The following is a 19,183-nucleotide window of genomic DNA, read 5'->3' as shown; positions in this document are numbered from 1 at the left end:
TCTATATGTATGTTAACCTTCAATAACAAATGTATTTAAAAATAAAAGTAATGCTTCCTATGTCTATACAAGATACGTACAACACCAAACAGGTAATGTGATTGTGAAGTCTATATGCAACACCATGAGAGACTTTCTAAAACTCAAATCTGATCATTTACTCTCCTGCTCAAAATATTTTAACGTCTTCCTAATCTGGCCTCTGTCTACCTCACCAGCCACATCTCTTACTCCTTTCTCCTCCTCGACCTCACTCCACCCCCTCCCCAATTCTTTTTACTCTCCAAAAGAAGCCACATTATTTCAAATGGATTCTAAGCTTTTATGATGCCCTGTTCCCTCTTTATAGCTCTTTTACCCACACTTACCACCCCAAACTGTCCCATATTTGCCTGCTTTCCTGGGACATCCTTCATCCAGTATAGACATCAATTATTCCCAAATCCCAAATCTTGCTTGGATGCCTCTCCTACAGACTCCACAGGCATCATACATATGCCCCATCGTGGCACACACTTGTGTAATGACCAGACACTTATCTGTAATTTCTTCTGTTAGCCTCAGGAGGGTAGGGCTATACCTGATTTGTTCATCTTTGAGTCATTAGTGCCTAGCACAGTGGTACTTCAGAAATTTCCCACTCTACAATGTGAGATTTTTACAAGGGCTGTCTAAATGTTCCCCTTTTTAAACTGCCTGTGAAAGAAAAATTTATATTTATAGACCAATCAACCACGACCATGTAAATTTACTGTAGACCAAAGAATAATTGAATCTCAGTAGAGATATTATCCTGAGTTCTAAAATGCTTTAAGCTTCTCCTAATTATGTGTCCAATTGTTGACATAAAGCTCTTTAAGGATTTCTAACTCTTCCATCATTGTCTATAAAGATAGGGAAAGGGAAAACATTAAATTTTTTATGATGCTAGTTCCTTACTGATATGGTTTGGCTCTGTGTCCCCACCCAAATCTCATGTTGAATTGTAATTCCCAATGTTGGAGGTGGGGCCTGGTGGTAGGTGATTAGATCAAGGGGCAGTTTCTAATGGTTTAGCACAATCCCCATAGTGCTATCTCGTGACAGAATTCTCAGGAGATCTGGTTCTTTGAAAGTGTGTGGCACCTCTCCCATCTCTCTTCCTCCTTCCTGCTCTGGCCATGTAAGATGTGCCTCTTTTCCCTTGGCCTTGTGCCATGATTGTTAAGTTTCCTGAGGCCTCCCCAACCATGCTTCCTGTACAGCCTGCAGAACTGTGAGTCAATTAAATCTCTTTTCTTCATAAATTACCCACTCTCAAGTAGTTCCTTATAGCAATGTGAGAATGGACTAATACACTCATCAAAACTGTATCAATAGCATAGCCCATTTCTAATGCCCCATTATAATAAGTGATGTCTATCTCAAATGAATCATAGTAAGATGTCTTATTTTTAAACATCTTTTGTATGTATTCAATGTAAGATACATTGCTGAGTAACTTCTATCCATACATTATCATGATTAAGAGATCATAACAATTTCAACAATTTCAGTGACATCATATGGTTATAACTAATGTGCTATCTTTTTGGATCATCAAATGTTCTGATTTCCTGTGAAAACATCTTCTACTTATTAATATGTAGCTTGTAAGTCATTCCACTGTCAGAATCAGAGTGAAGGACTTCCAACTCTAATCTGCATATATGAATAAAGGCCTTGATATTCTGACTTTAGGAATACTTTCCTGCCAGCTACAATAACTTATTTGGTCATGATACACACACATATCTTCTGTGTGTGAAATATGGAAAATGCTGAATTGACAGTTAAGTCAACATACGGGGACTACATCTGGGAATACAACACAGGGATTACAACTTTAGGCAAAAAAAAAAAAAAAGACATTGTTTCTGCCCTGTTGGAGCTTACAGTCTAGTGACGATGGTATCAATCTATCACATAAATAAATGTAAAATTAAAATTGTGGTAAATACACCATCTCTCACCTGGACTATTGAAATTGGCTCCTAACAAGTCTCCCTGGTACCAATCTTGTCCCCTTGCATCTTCCATGTAGATCCATTCTCTACATGGAAGAATATTTCTAAAATGTTAACCAAATTACTCCCATCTTTCCCAGACCATCTCTACAAAAAGTCCTAGAATGGCTTCCTATTCCACATAGAATAAAACCCAAGTCCTTACCCTGAATAACAAAGTCTGGAGCAATCTGGCCACCCCTTTTCTTTCTAACCTCATTTCATATGACTCTCCTGTCTTCTCTCTCTGCCTCAGAGCCTTTGCACTGATTCTGTCTGAAATGCTCTGCTCTTGATCAAATCTTCTCGTCACTCAAATCCCTATTTAAATGTTACCTTACCCTTTAATCTAAGGTACTCAACCACTCATTTGCATTATTTTAATTATCTCAATTTTATTTATCTCTGCTAATATTCTTGTTTATTTATTTGGATTTTGTTTGTCCAGGACAGGAGAATAATGAACAAACTAGAAAAAAGGAATGGGGCTGCCAGCCAGCATTAAGAGCTCATGCGTGGATCACAGTTCAGTCTTCATAATCCTATCTAAATGGCAAACTACCTATGACAAAACAGAGATGGCATAAGCTTACCTCACTGCATCACCTTTGGAACTATTACAACTGTTGTAAACAAATCAAAAAAACATTGTTGGAGAAGTCACTCAGAAAAATAGGCGAAAGTATAGAATATTTGGATCTAATGAAATTACATTAAAATGCCTTTCAAACCCAGCAGATGTCATTAAAACAACTAACATAACTGTGAGCGACGGAAATGAAGAATCCAACAGAATGAAAGGAGATATCTCAAACACTGGTGGGCACGGCCTAAAGCTGACATAGACAGGCTTGGCCCTCCTGTATAGTCATCATAACAACAGGAGACTCCGTAACAATAAGAGACAGGGTGAGGAGTGACTCTGAATCAAGTCTAGGACTACACTATTCAACATGGCAGCCACTAGTCATGTTTGGCTATTGAGCACTTGAAATGTGGCTGGTGCAACTAAGAAGCTGAAATCTACATCATATTTAATTTCAATTAATTTAAATTTAGAAACTGAAACAATGAAAAATACTTTTCCTGCAAATACATTACTTTTTTGGTAAGGCCACATTTCTTTTTTTTAATTTTTTTTCCTGTTTTTGAGACCGAGTCTTCCCCTGTTGCCCAGGCTGGAGTGCAGTGGTGCAATCTTGGCTCACTGCAACCACTGCCTCCCAGGTTCAAGCGATTCTCCTGCCTCGGCTTCCCGAGTAGCTGGGACTACAGGCGCGTGCCACCAGGCCTAGCTAATTTTTGTATTTTTAGTGGAGACGGGGTTTCACCACATTGGCCAGGTTGGTCTCGAACTACCGACCTCAGGTGACCTGTCCACCTCAGCCTTCCAAAGCGCTGGGATTACAGGCATAAGCCACCATGCCTGGCCTCACTTTAACTGCTGAAAATATATCCTCCAAATTGAGATGTTCTCTAAGTGTAAAATGCATAACAGATTCGAAATAGTTTGTGCAAAATGAAAATGTTTAAAATCTCATTAATAATTTTTATATTGATTACATGTTGAAATTATGGTAATTTTGATATATTAGGTTAAATAAAATCTACTACTAAAAATAATTACTTCTTACTTTTTCTTTTTTTTTAAGGGGCACAGTCTCACTCCATACTGGAGTGCAGTGGAATAATCATGGCTCATGGAAACCTGAACTCCTGAGCTCAAGCAATCCTCCTGCCTCATCCTACCTCAGCCTTTGGAGCAGCTGGGACTACATGTGCGTACCACCATGCCCAGCTAATTTTTGCATTTTTTGTAGAGGTGGGATCTCACTATGTTGCCCAAGCTGGTCTTGAACTCCTGGCCTCAAGTGATCTTCCTGCTTCGGGCTCCAGGTGTGAGCCACGCACCTGGCCAATTCTTACTTTTTAATATAACCCATAACTTAAAAGTACATATTGGACAGCACTGGTCTAAGGATTAAAAAACCAATACTACCTGAAAAGAAGGGTTTGGAGTCTCCTATTGTTATGATGACTACACAGGAGGGCCAAGCCTGTCCATCTGTGTCATAGGAAGAATTCTCCAGAATGTGTGCCATCCAGATGCAGCATTCAAGCCTTAAATGTGTGATCAATAGGCAACCATATTTTAATTAAAAAATGCTCGGACAGCAATTTCAAATCAATATGGGATGGTAAGATAACTAAAGTTCACCTAGAATGGCACCTTCAGTTTATCTGAGATTATAAACTTCCTTCTAGTGGGTAACTAACTCCAATCTAGAGAAGGTTTAGAATTCAATATAGAGATGAGGAAAATCAGACTTGTATTATTACTTTTTAGAAAAGTTTAGAAATATGTCTTATATTAATTGGAACAGCCTGTGCACAATTGTCATGTTTTTAACGTTTAAAAGAATCTGACATCAAACTGACAGATGAGCTTTGTGATTCTAGTTCAAAATGTGTAATAGATTTCAGATATGATTTATTTTGATTGAAATATTTAGGAGTATTTGACTATGTCTATACAATATTAATTTTGTAAGTGACAAAATATTCAAAGGAACTTAACCTAAGTATTTGGTAAGGTTTTACTTACTTGAGTCATAAATTTGCCCAATAAACATATGATTTATCTAAACAGAAAAATAAATACATTAAAGTAACATGCGATTTAAAATATTTAAGGTTTGAAATTTAACTAAGTTCATAAATGAGGCTGATAATTTAAGAAATCCAATCTGTTCAATTTGAATTAAAGCTTAGTCAAAGAAAAAGTGAAGATGATTGCTCATATTTACCAGATATATAAACAGAGTATTAACATATGCAAGTTGAACTTAAAGGCCTAAAGAAAATTAGATTTTTGTTTCTACCTGAAATAAATTAAATATTAATTTTCCTTTCTCCACACAAAACTTACCCTTAATAACTAATAATTAAGTACATTAGAAATGTTAATTCATTTAATCCTCATAATCACCAAATGAAGTAATATTATTGTCTCCACTTTACAGGTAATTGTCTTAGTCTGCTCAGATTGCTCTAACAAAATACCATATGCTAAATGGCTTATAAACAACAGAAATTTCTTCATCACTGTTCTGGGAACTGGGAAGTCCAAGATTAAGGTGCTGGCAGATTAGGTATCTGGTCAAAGACCACTTATTGGTTCACAGATGGTGCCTTCTCACCGTGTTCTCACATGGCAGAAGGGGCCAATGACCTCTCTGGGGTCTCTTTTATAAGGGCACTAATACTATTTATGAGGGCTCCACCCTCATGGCCTAATCACCTCCCAAAGGCCCTACCTCCTACTACCATCACCTTGGGAGTTAGAATTTCAACATATGAATTTGGAGGGGACATGAGCATGCTGTCCATTGCAGTAACGAAATGAAGGCACAGAGAGATTAAGCAGCTACCTCAAGGTCGTATCACTAAAAGGTGGCAGAGGCAGTATTCAAATCCAGGCTGTCTGGCTTCTCATACTGGCCTTGAACATTAAAAAAAAAGAGAGAAAAAAAGGTCACAGTGATCTATATAATTAGATGATCATAAAAGTGGGTTTATTCCATACTATTCAGATTCTAAGTCTCATTCCTTTTTCCCCCCCAGGAGTTATCAAGGAAAGTATGCACCAGGAATTCCAGGAAAACCCCATGTCATGCAGGAGAATGACCCAAATGAAAACATCTTTCCAAACTTCTAACTTCATCCCTGATACCACACTCCAGACCTTCAGCATCCTAAAACAAGGTAATCTCCCACTGTAGCAAAAAGCATGTTGCTCTGACCCTGAGGGAATTTAGCCTGGGGGATATGACATTTATTGAGTTACTTTTCATTTCATTTCATCCTATACCACTCATGTAGCCCTTGTCCTTGTTCATTTCCAATCCAGAACACAGTATAAAACAAAACACAAATTCAGGAGACAGAAAATAACTCCATTTAATTTTGGTTTTTGTTCCAAAGATAGACTTGAGGATAGGGGTTCTCTGTCTCTTTCTACTCTAAAAGCCCATCTGAGGTCTGCAGCAATAACTGTGAACAACGATGTCTTTTTCTTGGCTACCTCCTGAGAACTACCTCCTCCTTCTCAGCCAGCCATACCTGCCACTCTGAATTTGCTCCACCAGGCAGTCCTCAACTGCCACTCTTTCCAAAGTAACATAATCCCAAAAGCATCTTCACTGCAGAAAGGCATTCTTTGTCTGCTGGTAATTAACAAAGCAATCATAGTCAAATTCAGATTGTGGTTTATCCACACAAATCATGTTTTTAAATCTACCAACTCTGTACAATCTTGGATAAGCTATTTATTAGCCTTTTATAGATGAGGAAACAAGAATTATGGTGACAATCAAAAGAGACAGCTTGTGTGGAATACTTAATAGCGTACCTGGCACCAAGTAAATGCTTAATAAATGGTAGTTATTACAATATTTACTATTAAAAGAACCTACAGAACTATGTTTACTCACTTGCTTTTATGAACACCTGTCTCTTATTTAGTCCTACTTTTCACATAGCTTAAATAAGCTCATGAAATTAAAATGCTTAATCATTCTTCTATGGAGACAGTAAGAACATGTGTTATTTCAGAGGAGGGACATGCACAGAGTTCTACTGGGAGGGAGTGAGAAGGGAGTATCACTTAGTCCTTAGCACATGTAAGAGGTAGCCTAGGAAAGAGCAGGTGAGCCCAGGTTGAGGATAACCCCGTGAGGCAATGCAAATGGATCAACATTTCCAAGATAGATTTACATGTATATAGCAAGGCCAATACCACAGAAAATATGTAGTCACCCCTCAATATCTGCAGGGGGGCTGGCTCCAGGACCCCCAAGGATACCAAAATCTGAGGATGCTCAAGTCCCTGGTATAACATGGCATAGTATTTGCATATAACCTATGTACATCCTGCCATGTACTTTAAATCATCTGTAGATTGCTTATAATACCTAATACAATGTAAATACCATGTAAATAGTTCTTAGACTGGGTTTCTTATTTGAATTATTTTTTATCGTTGCATTGTTATTTTTTTTCCAAATATTTCCAATCCATAATTGATAGAATCTGCAGATGTGGAAACTGCAGATATGCAAGGCTGACTATATTCTTTTAATATATGAATACAAATAATAAATTAAAGAACAATTACCTTTGGAAAACATCTTTTTCATAAATTATTCTAGTTTCTATGTACAGAAAAGAATACTGGTACATGTCACAATATGCTATGAAGAAATGCTTCTTGTTTTATGACTTTAGGTTTTGTTTCTTTTTAGCAAAAAAAGAAAATAAGATGGGGGAGGAAAGCCCAAGCATAATAATTAGTGTCATTATTTCTACACTTAGTAGAGATCAGTAAACAGAAAATAAAGCTTGCTGCATTCCTTGACATAAAGCCAGGATTCTGGTATATTTTGTGTACCTTTGGGTTAACGTAACAGAAAGTGATCATATTAGTTTCCTCACTCATAAAAAAGGGATAATAGTACCTACTTCAAAGGGTTGTTGTGAGGATTAAATGAGTTGATATTTCTGAAGTGCTTAGAAAAGTGTCTGGCCCATAGGGAAGAATTCATAAAGGTTTGATTGACAGAGAAGAGCTGGAAGTCAAAATTACTGCAATCAGACCAAACAAGTTCTCAGTAAACCAATATACAGGAAGAAAAAAGGCCAGAGAAGACCACACAGAAACCTTTTATTGTAGATTTAAAATTCAAGAGTTTGAACAAACAACAATTCTTCAGTATAACTGTGCCCGGCACATCACATGGTGATCAAATTATGTAAAACACCATGTCTGCCTTGAATGACTATAGCTATAGAAGAGGGAAGATGATTCACAACAGACTGATCAGAAACACAACTTCTCACTCAAATACAATATGTTGGCCAAACACACAGTTTTATTTTATAGTTCCATTGCCATCTTGATTATCTAAATCATGTACCTGACCAATTAGATAACATTTCTCATGTGGAAAAATTTTATTATTGGGCCTTAATTTGTGGTTTACAATGCTTAAAGTGCACTTAAACCACAATTCAAGAGAGTCACATTTTAGTTAATTGGGAGGAAAAATGGAGGCAAGTGACCAGGACCAGCACCAGCAACTCTTTTGTAGGACTAGCCAGCCTCTGGAAATGGTCACTAGGTAAAGACCTCAGGTAATTTGCTTTAGAGTCTGGACCATAAAGTGTTAAAAGAGATTATTAGAGCCATCACTGTCCCCCAGCTTCCTGCCCCAGACTCCCTGACCCTGCCCTCCCAACCACCACCACTGCACCCCCACCCCTGCACCACCTTTGGCCACTATGCCAGCAGACTCTCAGTATGTACTGATCTCTTTAACACCTTTTAACTCACTGCTGCCTCTACCTCCTAGTTCTTTGGTTTTCACTTCAACCGATTATAAGATACAGAAGCAAGGATCAAGTTCAAAACATGTATGGAAATAAGCAATCACCTAACAGGATCCCAGATTCTACTATCCAACAAACCATGTCTGTAAATACTCAAAATGCGAAATATAAAGATTATAATGTGTTTTTTATGCACACTATTTTCTGATCAAATTACAAATTAACCAAATCATTTTTAAAATAAGCTCTGGAAATATAAAACTTTTTTTAAAAAATTACAAAATTAACTGGTAACTTTTGAAAAAAGGAAGGCTGAAAACAAAGGAGAATATTTCGGTATCATACATTAAGAATTACATATAAAATAAATAATCCTAATAGCTGAGAAACAAGTAAGTCCCCAACTATAAGAGGTTGGTTGACTTTCATCAAGCAACATAGAATATATAGAAGGAAGCATTTGATAAACATTTGATGACTGATGTCCAAAACCATACTCCATAACTGCTACAAACAATTGGCACATCAGGAAAACAATCGTTTATCTTGAACTATGTTTATATCACTTAAATTATGTACAATACTGTATAAAAGTATACATTTTCCCCAAGCACTTGTGGCTTACCAAACAGCTTAAGACATCTTATCTCCATTTTAATTGAAAACATGAAAAATGAAACACACGTCCACAAAAGTTTTTCAGCTTCTATCAATCACTATTAATAATCCATGTCACTAAACACCACAACCTATCACCATGACCATGTGTCTCCTGTGCCTTTTCTCAGCACAGTAGTTCTGATCAATACCCACTGTGCACAGCAGGTCAGTTAACAATACCTTATATTTACAGCATTTTGTCTTGAGGTCTCAGGGCCACACTATTCTCCCCAGCCACAAATCTAAACCTAAGTGTTTTGGTAATGAAGAAATCATTTAAAAACTACCATCCTTCACAAATGTGCTTTTATAAATGCTACAACACATTGCACTAGATGCTAAATTACCAACCAGTAATCATGTTATCACAGTGCAACTAGAAATTGCAAGAGAATGTTGACCCAGAAACAGTCAATAAAGGCTTCAGTGGCTTTATTTAGGCTGCCCATGCAGGCTTATATGGTTACAAACAACTGACTTTCAATGGCACAAACATAATGTTAATCCTAACTTAAACAGGAACATTTGTGGCTTTTTTTTTGTCTTTGGATATGCTTCATAAACTGAATTACAGAATTCTTTCAGGTAGAATACAGCTATGGTGACAATTATCAGGCCATATTTTACAGCTTATACCAAAAATTAGGGCCAATTTTACGTCATAAAATTAAAACCCGTAAGCTAGAAATGCAGGAAAAGACTCCTACTCCCGTGAATCAGCAAGAGTGATGACTAGTATTTTACACCTGGGGATATGCAGTGCTGTTGCCTGCTTCCACCAGGTGGCTAAACCATGGACAGAAAACACAATTGCTGTTTGCATTTTCTAAGGACATATTGCAGATATCATAGTATTTTTTCTTTCATTATCTGGTTATGCACATACCTCAGAACACTAGTAACACATATAAACATGCCAGATTATTGTTTTCCACTGCACTGACACAAGCTTCATTTCATGCTTCAGAGCTCTTATAAATAAGCCACTACAACCAAGCAGTGCATGCAATACATGATTGTTGATTTCCGTATACCAACTTTATTTTTTGGCAGAAAATGATGCAGCTTTGAAGAAGCCAAACTATATTGAATGTTGTGCCCGTGTGAGCTAGCAGTAAAGGCAAAGCACCAGTCCTTACTGTGCTAAATTCACCATGGATATCTCCGTTCTTCAGCACTCAGATTAAGGGCCACAACATAAATGTTTAGGCTAGAACTCACAGTGTGGGTTTCATCTGGCGGAAAGCACGGACCAAGTCCTTGAACTTGAATACTGGTTTTGCTAACAAAGATCTGAATAAAGCTGTTCTCTTGGTCCCTCAGGAAAAAAAAAACACACACACACACACAAACTAATTTATTTTTAGTACAAAACATAAAACTACATTCTCTGTCTATATAATGTGCCTAGTCTTCAATATCCTATTTGCTGTTCATGCTTAAGTGAGAAAATACTTATTTTTCTCTCCCGTTTATCTTCTCAAAACAGATCTACTTCGTTTTAATCAATGTACTATTTTATTACTGTCATGAAAGAGTATTTAGCAGAGCATCTGTGAATCTTCCACAGGTAAAATTCAGTTTAAAAACAAGCCCAATTGTGAAATAACCTGCAAACTGTTAATTGCAACTTCAATCCTTTAGTTTCCAATACAATCTTCTAATGAAGTGGCATTACTTGAAGTTGCTGGCAAATATGAACAGACTGAGAAACCTAGTAATCAGCAGGCTAACAGGTGTTGAAATCCCAAAAGAGGGAAGAGGAATATTAAATAATCACTCTTTGCCTGACACCTCAAGTAGCTGTAATATGCAGAATTCCAATCAACTTAACTGCAATTCAAAATGATCAGTGGTACTGTTTTCATTAATTACTCTCTAGCAAAAATATAATTTCTTGCATTCCATATAGTTCTTTAAATGACCTATTCCAACTTATACATTATTTTACTAAGTTGGATATACAATTTTATATGTTAGATTATTTTCCAGTTATCAATATGACATCTCATATTGTTTAAATATGATTTAAAACAAATCTTATTAACATACATACAATTTCCTTCTGAATTGATCAACTGTATTTCTGAAAATGCATCTGTTTTCTTTCATATTACTACATGTAAGATGATGTCTAAGTACCAAAAAAATAAGTCTTCACAGTCACAATTTAAATCTGTGCTTCGCGTCTGCAACAAACTATCACGAAATGATTGCAAGGGTTGGGGCCACTGAGAAAGGTACCTATAACCTATCCAGTGCCCCAATGGCAACCGCATCGTGGTCCTCATCATCACACTCATAAACACCGATGCAAACACCGCCCAGCTACCTGCCTCCAGAGGTGCTTTGGATTGCCTCCCTACACATAAAAACACAAGGCACTTTCCAGTTCCTCACAGCATGAACACAATACCTTCTAGAAACAAAAGCAATGACCTCGGTGCCAAGTATCTCCTCGACAAAGTATCGGTACTGCTCTACACTCTGGTCTTGCTAGTCGGGGAAAGCCGGGCTACCCTTACCATCCAGTTATAGTTGCAACTGCACCTTCCAAAGAAAAAAGGTCTTTCGATTCAATATCCAAACGAACTTCAGAAGCCTCCTCAAAATGCTTCAGCCACAGGCATAAAAATGGGCTCACTTTTCAGAGATTTGTAAAAATCTTTCGCTTGTCCCTCTTACTACCCTCCCATCCCCTCCTCAAAGAGAATGCCATGAAACATGAAAGTCCAAAGGTAAATATTTTCATACCTTTTTTCCCCCCAAAAGCCTCGATGGCACGCCAAGAAGGAAAATAACAACAACAACAGAGGGGCAGCTCCCTGAGCAGGTGCAGCCCGCGCGGGCGCTCCGCAGCCGCCCGCCGCCGCACAGCCCCTCAAGTTGGTGCCAGGACGGCGGCCCCCGTGGTGCCCGGAGGGAGACTCCGCGCGCGGGCCCCAGCGCCGCTCGGCCCGAAGTTTGCCGCCCCCTCTCCTCGGCGCGCTTGGGCGGCCCGGCGCCGTCCAGGATTGCGGGGCTGGCTGCTGCCCCGGCGTTGGGGAAGCCGCGGGGGCGGCGGCGGCGGCAGCGGCAGCGGCGTCGGGGGCGGCCGCCGGCCGTTTCCTCGGTGGGGACGGGCCCCCGGGGACTCGGGCGCAGCCGAGTGCGGGCACCCCTCCCTCCGCGAGCCGGGCGGGCCCCGCCGCACCCCACCCCACCCCACCCCACCCAGCGTCCCGCCGACCCCTCCCCGGCCGCGGGCGCGATCGCCTTACCTGGCCGGCGGCGGCCCAGGGCCCGGGAGCCGCTCCGGCTGCGGCGGCGCCTGGGAGGGGAGGGAGGTTCCCGTGGAGGAGGAGCTCGCGCGAGGAGCTAGCGGGCTGGCGGGCGGGCGGCTTTGTCTCTACGGCGCGGAGCCGCCGACCCTGCGTCACCATGGCAACCGCCGGGGCCCCCCCGGCCCTTCCCCTCAGCAGTCCGGGTATTCGGAGAGGACAAGGACCCCCGATGGGCCGCCACCACCACAAACACGCCCCTCTCTCAGTCTCCCTCACAAACCGCCTGTTTCTCCCCAGCGAGAGGGGAAGGCTAAAGCGGAGCGAGCCCAGGGCCAAGTGGTATTCGCATCCTAGTAGGCACTCCTTTGCTTCCCCACACTGGACATTCCAACTCCCGTCGCACCACCATCCCCCGCCCAGACACCCTCCACCACTACCACCACCACACCTTTCTCCTGTGGAGCTGTACCCTCAAAATGGAAATTCACTTAAGGGAGGAGAAAGAGCAATGCAAAGTGATAAAGTGTGGAGCAACTGGTACTCGGTTCTCCTGTTGCAACTGCCGCAGCATGCACGGAGCTGCCAAGGGACGCCTTGCCGCCTCCTCCCTCTCCCCCTCCTCCTCTTCTCTCTTTTAGCAAGCTTTGCCTCTGCTGCATGTGGTCTCACTCCACCCAACCCGTGTATCTGTCTTGTTGAGGGCTCCCGTAGGAGAGAGGGGAAAGGGGGCTTTATCTCTGATGTAAACACTGGATACACTTGTAACCTCAGAAGCTGAAACACAACTTTCAGGCTGCAGTATGGATCTCAGCTGCTGCCACACTGCGCAGCTATTGGCTGTGACTGCTAAGAATCTACCATGAGCCCTGAGTGACTCTGTGCCGAGGACTGGTCACGCACTGCAGGCCGTGGCACTCGGGAGCAGAGAAAAGAAAGCTAACTTTTTCCTCTCCTGAGGAAATTCTTAGAGAGGGAGAGAAAAGTACTAGCAGACCCTTGGTCATGCTTCCTCTAAAGGACGAACTAGAGGGCAGCCTCCATGGGGGGAGTGAGTCATCCCTCCATACTGTTTTCTTGAAAGATCCGTTGCTGAATCCAAAAGCTACAGTGTCTTTCTTCAAACCCTGGGGAACATGACATTTATTTTTTGGCATTTGTGAATCACCAAAGGAATGTCAATGATTTGTAATAAAATCCACGGTAGCTGATGTTTTCTGGGTTTACTACTTGAGAAGTCACAAAGCAGAACAATGTTATTGCCATTTGAAGGTACACATATATTAACTAATGAAAAGATAAGATCTATTTCATGGTGGAAAAAGAAAACAGTTTGTTCCTCGGAGAGACTGGCCACTTTCTTGTAATGGGAATATTCTGAATGAAGTCAATAATATTCCAGATGAAGTCAAAAGACAAGGTCTTTTTGGCAGGCCATTAAGCATTTGGCAATACCTGCCAAAATTCAAAATGCACATACATTTCTCCCAGCTATCTCAATTCTAGAGATCTGTCATACAGAAACACACAAATGTGTAATGATAGATATAAAAGGATATGCATTGCAGAAGTTTTGTAATAGTAAATGTTTGAAACAACTTATATGCCCATCAATAGTGATAAGGTTAAATAATGTGGCACTTCATACCACATAATACTATGCATCCATTAATAAGAATAAAATATATAAAATTCATAGATATTGATTTCTTATTAAATGGAAAAGGGGAGCTCAGAACCGTATGTGTGGGTGATCCCATTCTGTACAAAAAAACTGGATATATAGACACAGAACAAAAACATAGGGATAAAGGTCTATAAGAATGCCTACCTAATTGCTAGAAGTGGTAACCTGTTAACTACAAAAAAAATTGAAGGGACAGTTACCTGTTACGATGTACAATTTAGTACACATATTTGGTTTGTTTGGCTTTTTCAAATGAGCATTTATTAGTAATTTATCAATGAAGAATCAAAAACAAAAAGCTTTAATAAATGTTTGTTGACCTGCATGCACATTACTGCCTGATCAAAAACTGAATACGGAACAGGGAGGGACCATTGACTTGGCCATCCCTGCCCTCAGCTGAAGGCTTGGAAAAGTCCACGTTGTGTCCCCACTTAGAGAATTGCTTAGTGACCTGGTCCTGCGTTATTCTGTGAGACATTCTTCCAGACATTCATTTTTCCAAAAGAGGTTTAGCTTTATCTTAAGGTCTGCTTCCATTCTGCCTCTTGGAGAAAATTAAAAGACTTGTCAGGAAACCATCTTAAAATGTGCCACCTTACTTACCAGGGGATATCATTTGAATAGGTTAAGTGGCAGCTTTTAGTCTGCTTAGCTAAACTGAAAATGAAGATACTAAAGCTTAAAAATTAATGTGCGGATACATGACTAGTCTTTCTTATTCTTACCATTTTTGAAATGAGGTTAAAATAATGAATTTGCTTTCCTAAAAAGATCTAGAGCTGCACAGTCTAATTCAGTAACTGCTAGCCACATATGAATTAGCTACTGAATTGATATGTTCAGTAAGTGCAAAATACACACCAGATTTCAAAGACTTGGAACAATAACTTTAAAAAAATAATATCTTATTAATAATGTTTATATTGGTTACATGTTAAAATATATCTTGAATTTATTGAGTTAAATAAAAGATGTTATTAAAATCATTAACATTTGTTCCTTTTCACTTTTTTAATATGATTATTAGAAAATCTTAAATTATATATGTGACATTTTGGACAGCTCTGTTTTAGAATTAGTGTTTATAGCAAAATATCATTAAGAAATCTAAAGTTAGCTATTCTTCTTAACTTTTAGTTAAAATGTAATTACCTCATTAATGCTCCCCAACTCATAAAGATGCCACAGTATGGCAATTTCTGTTAAATAATTTCAACTTATTAGAATCCTATTATATGCAAGCATTAGCTTATGCTTTTATATTTTAGAAAGATTTTAGCACAGACACTAAAGTCAGATTACCTGGACCTGAATCCCAGCTCTGTTTATCAACTACATGACCTCAGCAAGCAATTTAATACATCTGTTCCTCAGTTTCCTTACCTATAAAATAGGGATTATAATAATACTTACCTCCTTGAGTTGTAAAAATTAGATGCCTGATTGTCTACAATGCTGAATAAATGTTAACTATTATTACTTTTATTATTATACTTTGTTGGTTCTGTCACTTTTTTTTTTTTTTTTTTGAGACGGAGTCTCACTCTGTTGCCCAGGCTGGAGTGCAGTGGCACAATCTCCACTCACTGCAAGCTCCTCCTCCCAAGTTCACGCCATTCTCCTGCCTCAGCCTCCCGAGTAGCTGGGACTACAGGCGCCCACCACCACGTCCGGCTAATTTTTTGTATTTTTAGTAGAAATGGGATTTCACCATGTTAGCAGGATGGTCTCAATCTCCTGACCTCATGATCTGCCCACCTCGGCCTCCCAAAGTGCTGGGATTACAGGCATGAGCCACTGTGCCTGGCCAGCTCTCTCACTTACTCTACTAACCTTCAATTCAAGTTACTCTATATATGTATATATAAATCTTTCATCTATACATAGAGATAAATCTCTCATTTTCCTTTAAATGGTCTGATTGGAACCGTAACTGAGACATCAAAAGTTCATTCTCTTTACCCTTGAACTGACTATAAAGTTATAAAAATTAAAGAGAGATTTTGATTCAAGTTAGTAAAATAAACCAGAAATTTCAGTAACAAGATCAGCACCTATAATAATTTCATTTTGATAAATATTAAATTTTTTAGGTTTAACAAAATGCAGCAAATGTTATCAAGTGGTTTAAAGTCAGTTTATTGTAGTCAAATTTCTAATATTTAAAGTAAATAATACATCCCTACTAAAGCATTTGTATAAGAATTTTCCTATTCCCTAACTTGAAATTTGTCTATTCAAATCCTTATTTTTTCCTCAATTATACGTCATAATCATAACTGGCATTTATTGCACACTGTGTCCAAGGTCACACAGTTATTTAGTAGCAGAATTACTAGTCTACTAACCACTACACCCTACAGCTTCAATAAAGGGGAAAATAACATTTCTTAACCTTTACTTCTTGACACAATCAAACACTAAAAGGAAAAGCAACTATCCTAAGAAATATCTTAAAATTATTTAAGAGCTGGAGCTCAAATATCTTATCCCACTAAGTCATGCATTTTGGAACAAGCAGAAGGAAAATGCAAGCTTCGATGTTTGCTCATTACTATCTCATTAAGCAACAGCTCCTTCAACCCCTGCCTTCTGGCCATGTTCTGACATTGTTTAATGAGGTGATACAAATACATTCAAAACACATTTTAAAATACTTGTTTATGTCTTAGATGTTATGTTAAAATACTTGTTTATGTCTTAAAATTAGTTTTCTTCATGGCTAGCTTTTGAATTTGACTGGAAAAACCCAGGCCCAGCCATTTAGAAGGGTTGAAAAAGAAAATACATCTCAGCTGAGTCTATAGAAGCCAGAAACCCAGAACTCACAATTTCCTGTCTTCCCAATGGCCCCCCCTTAGGGCACTGGGCAAATCTGCTCTAAAAGGCAAATATTGACTAAGATATGTCTGTAAGTAGAGAAAATGTACTTTTTTATACACTGCTCCTAAGTGGTTTGAACATCCTTGTTCCAAGGAGATATGTTGATCCCTTGAATTCAACAAACTGTGTCCATAGTGGGGAGTTTAAATCAAATTTGTTTCAAAGGCTCCAAGGGGTGCCCAATTACCCTTCTCAATTCCTTAATCATAGTGAATCTCTTCGAGAAATTAAAGATTCAGCCAAATGACAAGAATTCTACCCAACTTGAAATTAGTTCTGTGTATGATGCCTTGGTTTACAAAGACTATGGTCTACCCTACTGGCTTTAGCAATAAAGAAATTAAAGGACACCCAGCTTTCTTATCAATGCCAAACAGTCCCATAATTGCTTATAGAAGTGAAGGAGGCTATCTTCTCTCTTCAATCCATTCCACAAAGATAAGATAAATTTTGAAATATCCTTGCTACTAAACCAAGTATTGTGAAAAATTTTGTCAATAATTGATAGTGGTGATACATTTAACCACCAAGCTATCTGGCACATCAGTAGTTGCCACTGATTAAAGAAGTGTAACCTCTGAAAATCTTGGAAAATATAGCCAAAAGTAAATGGGATTGAGAAGCACTGTCTTATTCATCATTTCTTATGCCCTTGTGTTTATTGTATAGGTCATTTAAAAATATATGTGTGTTATTAACAATGGGGAAAACGGCATGGAAACACAGAGTTAAAAAACTGCAGGTCATCGAATTTTAGCAAAAGAAAAGAAAGCAACTAATACATTGCAGTTCTCTGCCAAGAGCTCTCTACAGAGAGATCCAACATAACATCTCAACTGAAAGTATAATTTGATATTGATAAGATAAGATTAAAGTAAACTTTTTATGTACTTTAACTTGATTTTAAGTAAATTTTGTTTTAAATAAATTAACTTTTGGCTATCTTGAAAAATGTATTCAGAGAGTTAGCGTAAAGATACCATTTCCTTTTCTTGGAACATTAAGTAGAGACATCTCTTTTCACGGCCCCTCCACATCCCACCTTGCCCATACTCACAGCTTATCTCATCTCAGTGGCAAAAATGTGTCAGAATATGAACTAGTTCCAATAGTATCTGTTTTAAATTTCATTATCTGTTTACTCACTTACTGATCTCTGACACAGCTGCAAATTAGCTCTTAGCAGAATGGAAATGATTTGTTTCTAGTTTCCCCATCTATAAAATGAAGGTGGTGAAGTCTGCTCTTATCTCCAGGAAAGAATTAGATCCTTCAGTAAAGTTCATTGATCAAAGGCTCTTTGAGACTAATGTTGCAATACTATTGGAGTGAGAGACTAGAAGCGTTATCAAAGGAAACTTGTATATGGTACACATCGTTATAACAGTAAAACTATTTTAAAGGCCCTCTTTGTGACTAGATCTTTTGAACATTATAAATGAAGAAGTCTACACCATCAAAGGCAAGCCAAGGGTGTTGTGACCAGACAGGCTCTTCATGGATGAGGTACTCAATGTGTCAAGGGAAAGATGCAACACAGCATTTTCCACTGACACCTGGCCGCCCAGCTGAGAGTGTACCTTGCTTTGCTGGATAGGTGCAGATCACAGGAAATACCCAGACACAGGCTTGTTAACTGCAGCCAGATGTGGCAGATTAGGCCAGAGTGAAAATCTGGAACAAGCTCTGCTCACTGGGGTGGGGTGGATCTAGAAAGGGGGAGAGTAGAGTTGCCAGATGAAAGAAAATTCATGCAATATTTGGAACATAAGGACACTAAACCATCTATTCTTTGTGTTTATCTGAAATTCAAATCTAACTGGGCATCCTGTATAATTATTTGCTAAATCAAGTACCCCTTGACAGGGAGCTCAGGGAAGATTTTAACATTTGTAGATGTGGCTCCTAGGAAGAACCTATTCTAGTGAGCAGAACCAGATCAACACAATATTAATCAATGGCCAATAACAGATAAGCAGTCAGCAAAGGAAGTAGGGAGGCTGAGGGAGAGGAAAAGCAAGTTATTAGAAATGGCACGAGATTAAGGCCACATTAACCAAAGCAAACTGACAGTGAGGCCCAAAACAATAGGCTCAAGGGGCGGCCTCTGCCTCTGTACCATTCACAAAACCATACCCTCCCATCAGAGACACCTCATTTCTATTTCCCTGGAAATGTATCAGATTTCCCAACAAGGAGGTAGAGTCTAAGAAATCCACCCCAAATATGCACCACCACCTTGAATGCGACCTTCCCCCTGACTAATGGTTTAAAGACCA

The 19,183-nt window shown here is 39.0% G+C and overlaps 1 protein-coding gene across 7 annotated transcripts in view; it reads right to left on the bottom strand.

The window, feature by feature from the left end:
• The window catches only part of RNF182 (ring finger protein 182), a 55,755-nt gene extending 42,813 nt beyond the window's left edge, over positions 1-12,942 (bottom strand). For 4 of the 7 annotated variants that reach the window (XM_055113197.2, XM_055113196.2, XM_034961476.3 and 1 more), the window contains exon 1: positions 12,332-12,724. The gene's annotated coding sequence lies outside the window, so the exon portion shown is untranslated. Of the gene's footprint in view, positions 1-11,825; positions 12,109-12,331; positions 12,725-12,782 lie in introns of those variants that run through there. The other 3 variants (XM_034961478.3, XM_034961482.4, XM_063605159.1) reach the window with 2 other exon arrangements.
• Between the last annotated feature and the right edge of the window lie 6,241 nt (positions 12,943-19,183).

Source organism: Pan paniscus, chromosome 5 (genome assembly GCF_029289425.2).
Source record: "Pan paniscus chromosome 5, NHGRI_mPanPan1-v2.0_pri, whole genome shotgun sequence".
Lineage (NCBI taxonomy): Eukaryota > Metazoa > Chordata > Mammalia > Primates > Hominidae > Pan > Pan paniscus.
Note: the sequence above shows the minus strand (reverse complement) of the source record. Positions and strands in the feature narration are given on the sequence as shown.